The 13,448-nt window shown below is 36.4% G+C and overlaps 1 protein-coding gene across 11 annotated transcripts in view; it reads left to right on the forward strand.

Moving 5' to 3' along the window:
• Window positions 1–13,448, forward strand: part of FHIT (fragile histidine triad diadenosine triphosphatase) — a 1,449,512-nt gene that overhangs the window by 912,592 nt on the left and 523,472 nt on the right. The gene's annotated exons all lie outside the window — the stretch shown is intronic.

The raw sequence follows: 13,448 nt of genomic DNA on the forward strand, positions 1-13,448 counted from the left end.
GCCTACAGATGATTCAAGACCTGGTATACGTTTTGACTCCTACCTCCCAAGAGACCCTGAGCTAGAACCACGGAGTTAAGCTATTTCCAAAATTCCTGACCCACAGGAACTATGTGAGATGATAATTGTTTATGATTGTTTTAAGCCCCTGGGTTTGGGGGATAATTTGTTAAATGGCAATAGATAACTGACATCCAGGGCTTATGTAACTTTCCCAAGGTCGGATAACTAGTAAATGATTGAGGCTAGTGTTCTGGCAATCCAGCTGTTGTTGATGGAGTACCTGGTTTCCTTACATTGGCAGGACAGCAGTGTTCTGAGATAATCAGGTACCCTGTATCCCTCCTCCTCCTCTTCCTGTCACACATGGTAGGTATGCAGTACTTGATAACTGGTGAAGTGGTAGATCATCTGTTTCCTCACTTAATCCCCTTAAATTCTTAAAGGAAATCAAGCAGTGTAACAGCAACAACAAAACCTGGTAAAATTTATTAAGCAATTGCAATCAATCCCAATAACAATCATGTATGTATATTTTTACCAGCCTGCTGTGACAGGAAGTAAGTAAAATGTCACTTGATCCTCACAGTCACCTTGTCAGGAATGAAGGAGGTGACAGGTCCCATTTTGTAGATGACTTGAATGAGTTTAATGTTAAAGGGACTTGCTAAAGGAACATGGCTTTTCTGTGTTAGAGGCAAAAGTAGAACCTGCTTCTCCTGATTTGAATTACCTCCTATCCTGCTGATACAAAAGTATTAAAAGATAAAAGGAGAGTCAACCAGGCTAATTTGAACAGCGTTTATTTGAAGTAGTGCCTTTTCTGCTAGTATAAATAGAAAAATATTTGAACCTTGAAATTTTTTTGGAAGAACTTGGGTAAAAACCATTGTACATTTGAATTTATATTCCCAAACTCGGGGGAAGCAATGTGCGTTGGATGGTGCATTGATCTCTAGATAATCCCTTGACCTTTTGGTGACATTAAAATGAAAGAAAACTAAATGAAATGATACCTTTGAAGTGTTCTAAGCCTGTTGATATAAAAACATCATTTAAATACCCAACACTGACTTTCCCTGTTGCTCTTCCATCTGATTTTTAAATAACATTTTTATTATTGCTTCTATAGTAGATTAGCCTGCTAGTTAAAAGTAAGACTCAAACCAAAATGCGTTTAAACTTGCAAATATCAGTTTATTTGAGAGAAAGATTGGGCACTATGAGAATTACAGTAAATTACTTAGCTGATATGCACTAATATTGAACGTGTCCTTTATAAGTACTTCGTTTAAAAATTCAATTCTATTCCATAAAATCTGCATCCTACACAGGGACTTAGAAAAGAGAAAGATACATAAAAAGAAAAACAAAAATATTTTTGTTAGACAGAAAATTACTCATAATTCATGTCATTCATAAAGTTAATTTCCCTAATTTATTCAAAGCTTCTAGGAGTCATTATGAAAATGATCAGTAATCTCACAGAAAAATAGCCAAAGAGCATTGTGGCATATTATGTTTCCTAAAAATGGCCACAACTATATTTCCAGTTCCATATCTTTTACTAGAATCTCTCTGTGCCTAATGTAGATGTAAGGTCTGTTTCTCCTTTTCTTGCACCTAGGTGGAACTTGGTGACTGCCTGTTAATAGGATGTATCTAGTTGGTGCTTGTTTCTCTCTCTCTCTCTCTCTCTCTCTTTCTCTCTTTCTCTCTTTCTCTCTTTCTCTCTTTCTCTCTTTCTCTCTTTCTCTCTTTCTCTCTCTCTTTCTCCCTCTCCCTTTACCTACCCCTCTCCCCGTCCCTCCTCATTCCTAGTCCCTCCATTCCCCCTCCCCCGTCTTGGTATGCTTTCCCTTGGAATCCAAGCACCATGTTGTGAGGGACCCCTAACCGTGTAGAGAGGCTAGCCATGGGCTATAAGTGTTCTGGCTGACAAGCCCAGCCAAGGTCTCAGCTGGAAGCCAACATCAAATATGTGACATCCAAAGCCCTGTTTTAAAAACTTCTAATTGGTTAGGTCAGGCCCATCCAAGATAATGTCCTAAAATTAAACTCAGCTGATTAGATACTTTAATCGCATGTGCAAAGTCCCTTCCCAGCAACATCTAGATCAGTGTTTGATTGCATGACTGGGGATTATAGTTCAGCTTAGTCAAGCTGACACATTAAAAAGCCATCTCAGCCACCATGAAAATGTCATAACTTATAAATATACTTTGCATTAAGTATAAACCTCTCTCACTGTGTACTGTGACTCAAAGATATGCTCCTAGAAAGAGTGAGATGGCAGACCCCTGCAATGATAACTCATCGGGTATAAACCTTTTTGGCATTGTTAATGATACCTTACTGGAGTTGACTTACCTCTCATAATACTGGCAAAACCAAAATGGAGTTTGTTCACGTTGTTGCATTTTATACTCCTCGTGTCTGAAATTATATTTTCAGTGGAAGCCCTTAAATTAAGCTGAGGCTTTTGCCTTGTCAATAAATAATGCTGTTACCTGCTCTCAGTTTTCCTCCAGCTTGACTGTCACAAGGCAATTCATTTAAGCCTTGCTTCGTACAGGTTCATGAGAGAGGTGTTGGCTTAGTTTTAAAATTTTTTACACAGGTGCTTGATGAAGGACAAAGTATTATTTTCAGAGTTAAAAATATGACTATAATACACATAAAGAACACATATGTACCAACTTTTAATAAGTCTTCAGTGAGGAAACCAATGTAATTTCAGAAGCATTTTGATGAACTGGGTACATGGGTGGTTCTAAACAATTTAACAAAAGAGGGAATGGAGGTAGGTGGGACACAGAAAATATTTTAATAGGACTGCTAAGTTAGATATAAGACTGGTTAATAACCTACAGGGCAGTAAAACTGTAACCTTTGCAATAGTTTTTGTAGTAGGCAAAAATTTACAAGTTAACTTTTTACTTCACAGTAGCTGTACAGTAATCAAAAAGTACGTAGCAAAATCAGGTACAGGTCTGTTCTCCTAGACAGTGAAATCCTTAAGTGCTTTTCTTAAATGATACGCTAGTATGATACTGAAAGAACATGCCACATACCACACTACCAGCACTATCCTTGTCTTTTTTCCAAGTTTATGATAATTTTTAACAGGGGCCGTATTAATTTTTGGGTTGAAATAGCTGCCACAGTGAAATTCTTACAAAAGTCCCTGTGTTATTATCCGAGAAACACTAAGATATCAAAAGAATCATACGTGAATCTTTTAATTCTTTCTTCAAATTATTCTGAAAAAGTGGGTATAAATTAGCAAAGACGGTAAGAAAAATAAGTTATACAAATGTAGTGATCTATTTAAGTGTCCATCAATACCATAATTTTTTATAACATGATTTCACTTTCTAACCAGTGAAAACTGATGGTAAAACTAACAAAATTATGGTTACTTTGTAGATGACCTGCCTTATAAATACTGTCAAGTGGGATAGATTCCAGAATTAACCCAGAAGAGAAATTTGAAATTAGACCTTATCTTTTAATAATCTCAGTTCTGCTGATTTTACATATTCTTGGACCTGTATTCAGTGAGGGTATTCTGGTTTCATTAACATTTTGTCTCATTTTCACCTGAATATCTACTTCTCATTTGTCTTTGCATTTACCATTTGCCAATGTCACACGTGGAGTGCTAAGATTATTAAATGTAATTGACACCCATTTTCAAGGAATAAGTGTTTCGTCATGAAGGATATTTTTAGGTTTATGATAAATTTATTCTCATCTCTAGTTTGTTCTTCAGACAAATAGTGTAATATATACTGTTCTTCCTTATTCCTACTGAACATTTTCTACTAAATCTACCCTTTTATGATTCTGAAATGCCAGCTTAAGTTTTTTTATTAATTCATACTGACCCTGTGCAGAGCTATCTCAACTTAATGGCTATTTATAATATATGGATGGCATTCCCGTGCCATTAATGTTTAATGAGTTGGCTCCTGATCCAGTAGAGTCTAATAAAGGCAATCACTAGAATACATTGTCTTTCTGCAGTGCCCTAGAAACTTTTTTATATTCCCTATTGTATACCTTTGACCCATAGTTTCCTTTTTTGCCTCTTCCTATGCACTTTCTTTCAACCTCTTTTTCATTATTTAGTCCAAATGTGTACATTTTCACACTTAATTTTTTCCCAGGTCAGAATGACTATCTTCTGTGTGGAAACCTTAATAAGTATCAGCCTACATGATTGTTGGAGAGAAAGAAAACCTTCCTAAATACTGAAATGATGTAGACTTACTAATAGGCAGAATAAATAAACGTTTGAAAATATCAAGGATTCTTCCTGGCCATACCTCTAGCTGACTGTTTCATTTGTGTACTCTGAATTCGAGGCATGCGTTAAAAGCAAAAGTTGGATTTTGGAGTTAGATAGTGGTAATGGATGCGCGACTTTGTGAACATACTAAAATCTTTGAATTTTTTACTTTAAAAGGGTAAGTTTTATGGTATGTGAATTTTATTTAGATACCCATGTATATACATATACATACCTATATATGTATTTATTTGTGTATGTATCTCAATTAAAAATATTGGGACTGCATAAGTTGAAGGACCAAAGCCGAGCATCTCCTGACTACAAACACATGCACATGTATACACACGCACGTTTTTAGTGTTACTCACTGTCATAAATAAATTCTTTCCATGTGTCTAGTGAAGGGAACTTTGACTTGCTTATGAAATCCATCCAATCTAAACCTTTGTTTGTTACTGAAGAACCTACAGCAGTGCCCACTTAAAGTCTTTCTTCATTAAGAATGGCTTGACCCTGAGGAAATTTGGCTCTGCCATCCGTTACCTCTAAACAGCCAGCCAACTACCCTCTGTTTTTCAAATTCAAGTCCTATTCTTGGAACTAAAGCTATTTCAAATTGACTGTTGTATCTACCTTGGACCTCTGTATGGCTAAAGCCATGGACTGAAATTTTAACAACCTTAAGACTCTTCCTAGCTGCTTGCAACAGAGGTTTCTGGTTTCTGGATCCCACTCCCAAGGAGCATCCCAGATAACTTCTTTTAGGTGTGCTTTCTTTAAAAAAGAAAAAAAAAATAATATTAGATTTAATTGCTTAGAACAGTTTTAGACTTACAGAAAAAATTGAACAAATAGTACAGAGTTTCTCTAACCCCCACCCTCTATACGTATGCAGTTTCTCTTATTAACATCCTAATTAGTGTGGTACTTTTGTTATAATTAATGAACCACTATTGACACATTATTATTATCTAACATCTGTAGTTTGCACTAAAGTTTACTCTTTGCGTTGTACAGTTCTGTGGCTTTTAAGAAATGCATTTTGTCATGTATCCAACCAATACAGTATCATCCAGAACAGTTTTACTGCCCTAAAAATTCTCTGTACTTCATCTATTCATCCCTTTCTCCTTTCCTCTGAAGGCCTGGTAACCTCTGTTCTTTTCATTGTCTCTGTAGTTTTGTCTCTTCCAGAAAGTCATATAGTTGGAATCATATCATGTAGCCTTTTCAGACCGACTTCTTTCACTTAAGAATATGCATGTAAGGTTCCTTCATGCCTTTTCATGAATTGATAGTTCATTTCTTTTTATTATAGCATAATATCCCATGGTATGGATGTGCCAAAGCTTGTTTATACATTCATCTATTGAAGGACATCTTGGTTGCTTCCAGTTTTGAGAAATTATGCATAAGGTTGATGTAAACATTCCTGAGTAGATTTTGTGTGGACATAAGTTTTCATTTTAGTTGGCTAAATACCTAGGAGTGTGATCGCTGGATTCTGTGGTAAGATTATATTGAGGTTTATGTGAAACTCCACGTCTTCCAAAGTTTCTGTAACCACTTTACATTTGCACCAGGAGTGAGTGGGAGTTCCTTTTGCTGTGCTTCCTTGCCAGTATTTGGTTGTGTCAGGTTTTTTGATCTTAGCCATTCTAATAGTTGTCTAGTGATATCTCATTGTTTTAATTTGCACTTCCCTAATAATACATGATGTTGAGCATCTTTTCCTATGCATATTTGCCACCTATATGTCTTCTTTGGTGAAGTGTCTCTTCAGGTATTTTGCCCATTTTTAATTGAGTTCTTTCTTACTGTTGAGTTTTAGGAGTTCTTTATATATTTTAGATATAAGTGCTTTATTGAGTATGTGTTTTGCATATTGCATATTTTCTACCAGTCTCCTGCTTTTCTTTTCATTCTTCTATCAGTATTTTGTAGAACAGAAGTTCTTAATTTTAATGAAGTCCAACTTACAAGTTTTTTCTTTGATGGGTCATTCTTTTGGTGTTATATCTATAAACTCGTTGCCAAACAAATTATAGACCTTTTTTTGGTGTTATAGCCATAAAAATTACCAAACCAAGTTTTTATTTTCTTCTATGTTATCTTTCAGAAGTTTTACAGTTTTACACTTTACATTTAGTTCCGTCATCTATTTTAATTTTTGTAAAAGGTTTACACCTTTATTGTTTTTTTGCAAATGGATTTCCACTTATTCCAGCAGTACTTTTTTCCTTAAATGCAGTTTAATTAATTAATTCCCCCTTTTATTCTTTTTTTAATTGATGGGTTTTTAATGAAAATATGGTTGATAGACAATATTATGTTAGTTTCAGAGGTACTACATAGTGATTTGCCATTGCATACATTATGAAATGATCATTATGATAGGTCTAGCCATCTGTCCCCAAACAAAGTTATTAAAACATTATTGACTGGTTGGTGAATGGTGAAAGTTTTTGTTTTGTTTTCCTTTCAACACTTCAAATATTTTATTCCACTGTCTCTTTGCTTACATCATTTGTGGCCAGAAATATGACAAGTCTTTTCTGATAAGGAATGTTTTTCCTCTAGATAATTATCACACTTGTGTTTTCTGGGCTTCCTGGATCTGTGATATGATGTCTGTCATTAATTTTGAAAAATTCCTGGCAATCATTATGTCAAGTATCTCTTCTTCGTTTTACTTCTCCTTTCGGCATTCATGTTATACCATTCATTTTTAATTGTCTCACAGTCCTTGAATGTTGTATTTTTGTTTTCTTTTTGCATTGTAGTTTGGGGATGTTTCTGTTGACATGTCCTCAAGCTTACTGTTTCATTCCATGTTTATGGTCTGTCCATTGATGAGCCCACCAAAGTCATCCTTTATTTTGTTACAATGTTTTTTGATAGCTAGCATTTCCTTTTGGTTATTCTTTGAGTTTCTGTCTCTCTGCTTATATTTACCTGCTCTTATACATTGTCTACTTTTCTAGTATAGTCTTATATTAACTGTAATTTAATTCCTTACCTGATAATTCCAAAACCTTTGACATATCTGAGTCCAGTTCTCATGTTCACTTCGTCTCTTCAGACTGTGTTTTTTTTCCTTGGCTTTTAGCAGGCCCTGTGATTTTTTGTCGGAGGCTAGAAATGATGTCTCAGGTAACAACTGAAAACATTAAGCTTTTAATGTGAGGTTTTATATTAATCTACCTAGGAGCTGGGCTGTGTTTAATGTTTGTTGTAGCCTTAAATATTTTTTCTTCTTCCCTGCTTCCTTTAGGTTTCCCTAAGAACTCCATCTCTCAATTATAATCCATTGTTGGACTAAAGCCCTGTTTATGTGGTGATGGTGTATTGAGAGGGTTATTGTTCTATAATGTTATGATTAAATCTCAGAATTTCTAGTGAACCTAATTCTCTGGGCTGTGATCTATGGAACAATTTTATAACTTTATTTATTTATTTATTTTTTTAATCTCCTGTGGGGAAACAGGAAAACTAGAAGAGGCTAGGATTGGCTAATTTCTTTTCCCCACGTTCAGATATAGTTCTGGTAAAATAGGATGACAGGTCTTTGTTACAGAGAGCAATCTGGGAAATTTTCAAAACAGTTACTTTTTCCCTCCCCTGAAGGGATTTTTGTACAATCTAGACCAAGGGAATATAGTGGAGTTCCTGAAGGTAAAACCCACAAAAGTATACAGTCTCCCCTAAGACTGGGCCTCTAGGTGTTAGTTACACTGAGCTAGTTCACACTGAACCTCCAGCAATTTGTTAAAATCACCATTTATGTGTTTCTGTCAGTTACTAGCTCTTTCTGCTTTCGCTTCAGGTAAGCTGATCTTGGTTGTGGTTCTTTGTATTCACCCGTCTCTCTGGATTGTGGAGTGGTGCTATGACTTATAACCTCAAGTAGCTGATGGATCTAAGAAAAGTCATTGATTTTTCAGTTGATTCACCTTTGTTGTTGTTGTTGGGAAGATGCGAGTAATGGCCTCCAACCTCTTCCTATGCCCATCCAAGAACTTTTCATGCAGGTGATTGATAGAGGAAACCTGACCCAGAAATGTATACAAACCTACTAATACATAAATTGACGTTTTCTTAGGTTTTCACTAATTTCATGCCTTCTACCAGGACTTCAGCAGATGTTTGATGCCCCTAAGGTTTTTTTAAGTAAATAAAATTTCTACATGATATACCTGTTGTACTTTTGAAACAAGAGTTTAAAAAAAAAATTTTGTGATTCATCTCATTCACTTGCTCCATGAACACTGTTGGAGCATCTCTATTTACTGAGGCAGGTTTGCTCACCAGTTTTACATCTCGTAGACTCTTAGAAATGGATGAGTTCTGAACAAGATGTTTTCTGTACCTTTATTATTCTTTTTCTCATGTTTGAGGAATGTCTGGTCTTTTCACAAAATAAGAAAGAAGCTTTAGAATGCATCTCCTGAGCTGCTTCTATTGCTTTAAGAGAACATTGGAGTATAAAAAATAAAAAAATCTCTCCAAACTATTGCTTAAACCTACGCTGATGGTCATCTAGAAGGAGAGCAGTAATCATTGTTCTTTAATTTGCAGGAACTAACTTAATTTGTGCAGACATAAATGGGGGTCTAATTTCAAAACACAGTTTGCAAGGACTTTTTGTATGGCAGCTTTAAGACTGATGCTGAGATAGAACATGAGGACAGGGTTTGTCAGTTTAGATTTGGCAACTACCTTTGCTTCATAAGTGCTTTGACTCTCTATGATCTAACAGAACAAGATTACCATACTCAACCTTCCTTCTTAAGTATGAATTAGTAACGTACTATGTGCCAGCAAGCATGTTGGTCGCAGGTATGTATGACAGTGACCAAGACACCATCTGTGAATTCAAAGAAGCTTCTGTTTAGTGGGGCCTAAGACAAATATTGGCTGTCAGCTTTCCACAAGACCACCAGAAGAGCTTGTTGATGCAACAGAGCTTTGCTTTTAGACCTCATGTAGTAAGGGATACACAAACTTGACAGAATTCGAGTAGTTTCTCAAAAGAGGGAATTTAGAAAATTGCATTCATGTATTTTAGGGTTTGAGCTGGGTGATTTTAAGCCAGGTGTTTGAAGTCGGGGAACTGATTGGAGTTGGGCAGAGTTTAGGACAAAATGGCTCTGTGTTGATGCCACAGAAAGATGAGGATCTTGCAGTAAGTTCTGACAAATAAACTGATCTCCCTGCTAGATTGGCTGTTTTAGTTAGTTGGTAGTTCTTTGTTCTAGGAGCACATATTTTCCAGAGCAGTTAGCTAAGTTGTTTTTGCTTGTTGTCAATAATAATGAGTATAATGATAAAAATATGCCCGAATTTTCACAAAGGGACAAGAAATTGTGGGTTTTAGTTGTCACAGTAAATGACTTAATTCTTTAAGTGTAGCCATAAGGAGGATTTAAGTAAAAGGCAAAATCTTTATCCCGCTAAATGGAAGAAAAGGAGCTTTCCCTTTATTGCTACTCTAATTTTTTCTTAAAATTAGATGAGTTCAGGGAAATTTTTTTTGTTATTCTAACATAATTCTATTTGGAGATGCAAATTAAAATAGAATTTTTTTTCCCCCCAAAGCAAAGTTATAGGCCTTTCTAATAAAACGTTTTTAAAGCCTATTACAGTTGCAACCATCCATTCTAAATTTGCAGACATGAGTGTTTTCACTAAAGTCTTTAGTACTTTCGCTGGGCTGGGCCTCACCTACCAGCTGGGCACTCAGACCTGGTGTATGCACACTTCTAATGCCTCTCTCTTAAAGATTTGTCTTCAGTGGACCTGAGTGGACTAATACCTAGACTCATTCCAGTGGACTCCAATTCTCTTTATTTTAATAGATTTGTGCTCTTCTCAAATTATTTGAAATAACAGGGCTATTGCTTTAATTTTGGAATCATTTGTTGTTGTAACTTTTATTGTTGTTATGGATATGTAGGAGAACAAAATTTGCCAGCCCAAAATGTGTCTGGCATGTGGATTATTATGAGCTAAAAGCAATCAAGGCCCAAAAGACTCAGGAAGACACTTTGACCTTTCCTCTAACTGTCTAAAAAATTGTAGATAGAGGGCCTGTTCCCGGAATAGAGCTATCATCAGAGACGCCTGCAAAGAATATGGACTAGGTGTAGAGGGGGAAACTTGGTAGGGCCTAGAGATCAGAGTCCACCCTGTGTTCCATTGTCTCTGCATGGCCCAGAAAACACTTGTTTACAATATTTGTAAACAAAATTTGTTAACAAATTTGCTTGCAAAATATTTGCTTTTCCATGTCTATGTGAATTGCCTTCCTCCCCTTTGAAATCTCAAACCACTACCCTCAACATCCTCTTTTGTCTTTAGCTGAAGATGGTAGTTAAGGTGAGTTTGGGCCGTTTTGGTGACTTACTCAGTTCTGGGTCTCTCCCATGTATACATGTTATTAAAATTTCACTGATTTCTCCTGTTAATCTGTCTCATGTCAATTTAATTCTTAGACTAGCCAGAAGCATGTAGAAGGATAGAAGAAAATTTCTTCCTCCCTGATAGATAAATTTTTATTATAAATGCATTTTTGTTTCCATAAAATTCCCCATTGTAAACATAGCTTATGACTACTATTCTCAAATATGCAAAGTGAAGTATAACATTTAAATGAATATACTCACATAATAAATGTTAAATTTATTTCACTCATCCCATATATAAGGTACATTCTGGGGCAAGTATTCAGGTAAAGATTTTTTGGTCCATTCCTTCCTCAGAAATGTATTGAGTGACTGATGTGTATGACATATGTTTGACGACAGTATATATTCTGAGTGCTAGGGATTTGGAACTGGGGATTAAGTGGTGTACAGGATGGAACCAATGCCTTCCCTCGGGGAGTTTATGATCTAGTGAGGGAGAAAGATGGTACTCTAACAATGAAATACATAATTTTAGTATCAGAGCTCTGTAAGTGGTATGAAAGAGAGGGATCTGATGTTATAGAAGCATATAGCTACAATAGTGTACCAGGTTAAGAAAGGTTTTTAGTGAGAGGAGGAAAGATGAACAGAGTAGGATGACCAGGAGAGCGGAAGGAATACAAGAAAATGAGGTAAAGAGTATTCTAGGTGGGGAAAACAGACTTTCAAGAACCCCCAGGAAGAAGAAGTACTCAAGGACCACTCAGTACTGCCAAAATGTAATTTGTCATCGTGTGTTCTTTAAATTGTTGTCTTGAAATGTTAATTATTTGAATGAAGGTTATATAAGTGCTTTTTAATATTTAAGCTCTATAGAGATGAAATGCTTCTATTAATATCTCTGCATGTTTCAGAACATTACTCTTTTTGTGATTTTAAACATTTGAGAAAGATCTTTTAACGTGTTCTTCGTAAAGATTGAGCTCTCACCTGCGTACTTGCCAAGAGAAATAGTGCTTTCACATTAAATAAGCAAACCTAGAACTTAAGAGGTATTGTTATGCAAATTGACGCCTTGAAATGGTTATTTACTGTCACTTTGTTTATTGACAGTGACTAAAATCACACCAGCAATGTAATCATCAAAAAGAATAGTGAGGCTTTTCTTTTAAACAAAAGAATTCCATTTCTAATTTAATAAAATTTCTTCTGAAAGGGAATTGGATATTAATGCAAGGAAATAGGAAGTTCTTAAATCTTACCTTGTGCTTATGCAGAACTTGAGAGAAATCTCTAAATCTTCATTTTCCAACTAACTGAAGGGCAGCCATAAAGTTGCCTGTGTAAGCAAATTATTTCTTACTGTAGAGGTTCTCTTTCTGTAAATGTTTCATTTTGAGTACAGTGCTTTATCGGGTCTAATATGTGTAGTTTTTACATCGATCCACTGTTCACCTTTTAGAGAAGTAGAGGATTTCTACATGTAGATTAGCTACATGTAGTTGATTCCTTTCAATTGAAACTGAATTCTTAGCCACTACTTGCTTTGATAGGCCCTCCAAGGCCTAATTCAAAGGATACCACTTGATTCACCATCACTGTCAGTCACTTGCTTTTGTTAGAGGTGAATGCACGGAGGTCTAGAGTTCCATTCTCAAAATCACTGTGTTTGTTTACACTTGACATAGTGGAAGGAAGGCCCTACTGCTAGTGTGTGGTGGGGCATTCACAGTTGGAGATCTTGTCTGTCTTGATTGATAGGTACAGTCATCTCCCTCTCTACTGAGTTAGGGACTCTAATTCTAACATGCCTGTGTTTATGACCTTGGACTCTGTTCAAAAGCGACCATTTAGTGACATCCTCATTGTCACTAAAGTTCAGAACTTCAGAGTATTCTCTGCTTAGTGTTTGGATTCCTCAGTCAGTCCACCTCTCTATGCCTCAGGTAGAGTATGAATTACAAAGCACTCATCATTAGCACTTCCTACAGGTGTCCTATGCCCCAGGTAGTCCCAAACACACTGCTTTACCTGATGTGTGGTGATTTTGCTGCATATTACCTGGTCCCCCATCTCGGCAAATCTTGGCAGATCGTTAGTATCTATATCCATGAGGCCAAGGCCATTCATCCATGCTAGCTAAGAGTTGTGTTTCTGTCTTATGACCTTGAGTCTCATTTCTAGGAGTGCTTGTCAGATTCTGCCTCCTATTGGAATTAGTTGTGTTAACACCACTGTAACTCCTGGAGAGCAAGGTTACAATCCTGTTTGTTTGTGTATCCCTCAGAGCACTATCGGCTAGCCCATCAGCAAAGCATGGATGAGTTGACGAGAGTATGAATGGCAGTACTGCACAGAGTAGTGTAGGGCTTGCGTCTGGAGCTAGGCTGACTGGATCTAGAACTGCACTCCAGGTAGTTGTCTCGATGACCTTAGACCTGGTTTCTGTGCCTTGGTTTTCTCCTTAGGGTGTTGTAAGGATTTAATGAAGCAATACACAGAAAGGAGTGCTACACCTGGAGTTGAGTAAGTGCTCACAAAATGTTAACAGGAATTCAGAATGTGCATACAGACTAAACATTACGGTCTGCTTTCTTAGCATATACAGATGTTGTTTGAATATCACCTCTGTGCTAGGCACTATGCTAAGTGTTGACACTGCAAGAATGAAGGCTAAATATCTTCATAGCATGGAAGAGGAAGGATCAGCACCAGCGACACAAACTCAGCGTGACGTAGCATAA

Source organism: Leucopleurus acutus (genome assembly GCF_964270905.1).
Source record: "Leucopleurus acutus genome assembly, chromosome: 10".
Lineage (NCBI taxonomy): Eukaryota > Metazoa > Chordata > Mammalia > Artiodactyla > Delphinidae > Leucopleurus > Leucopleurus acutus.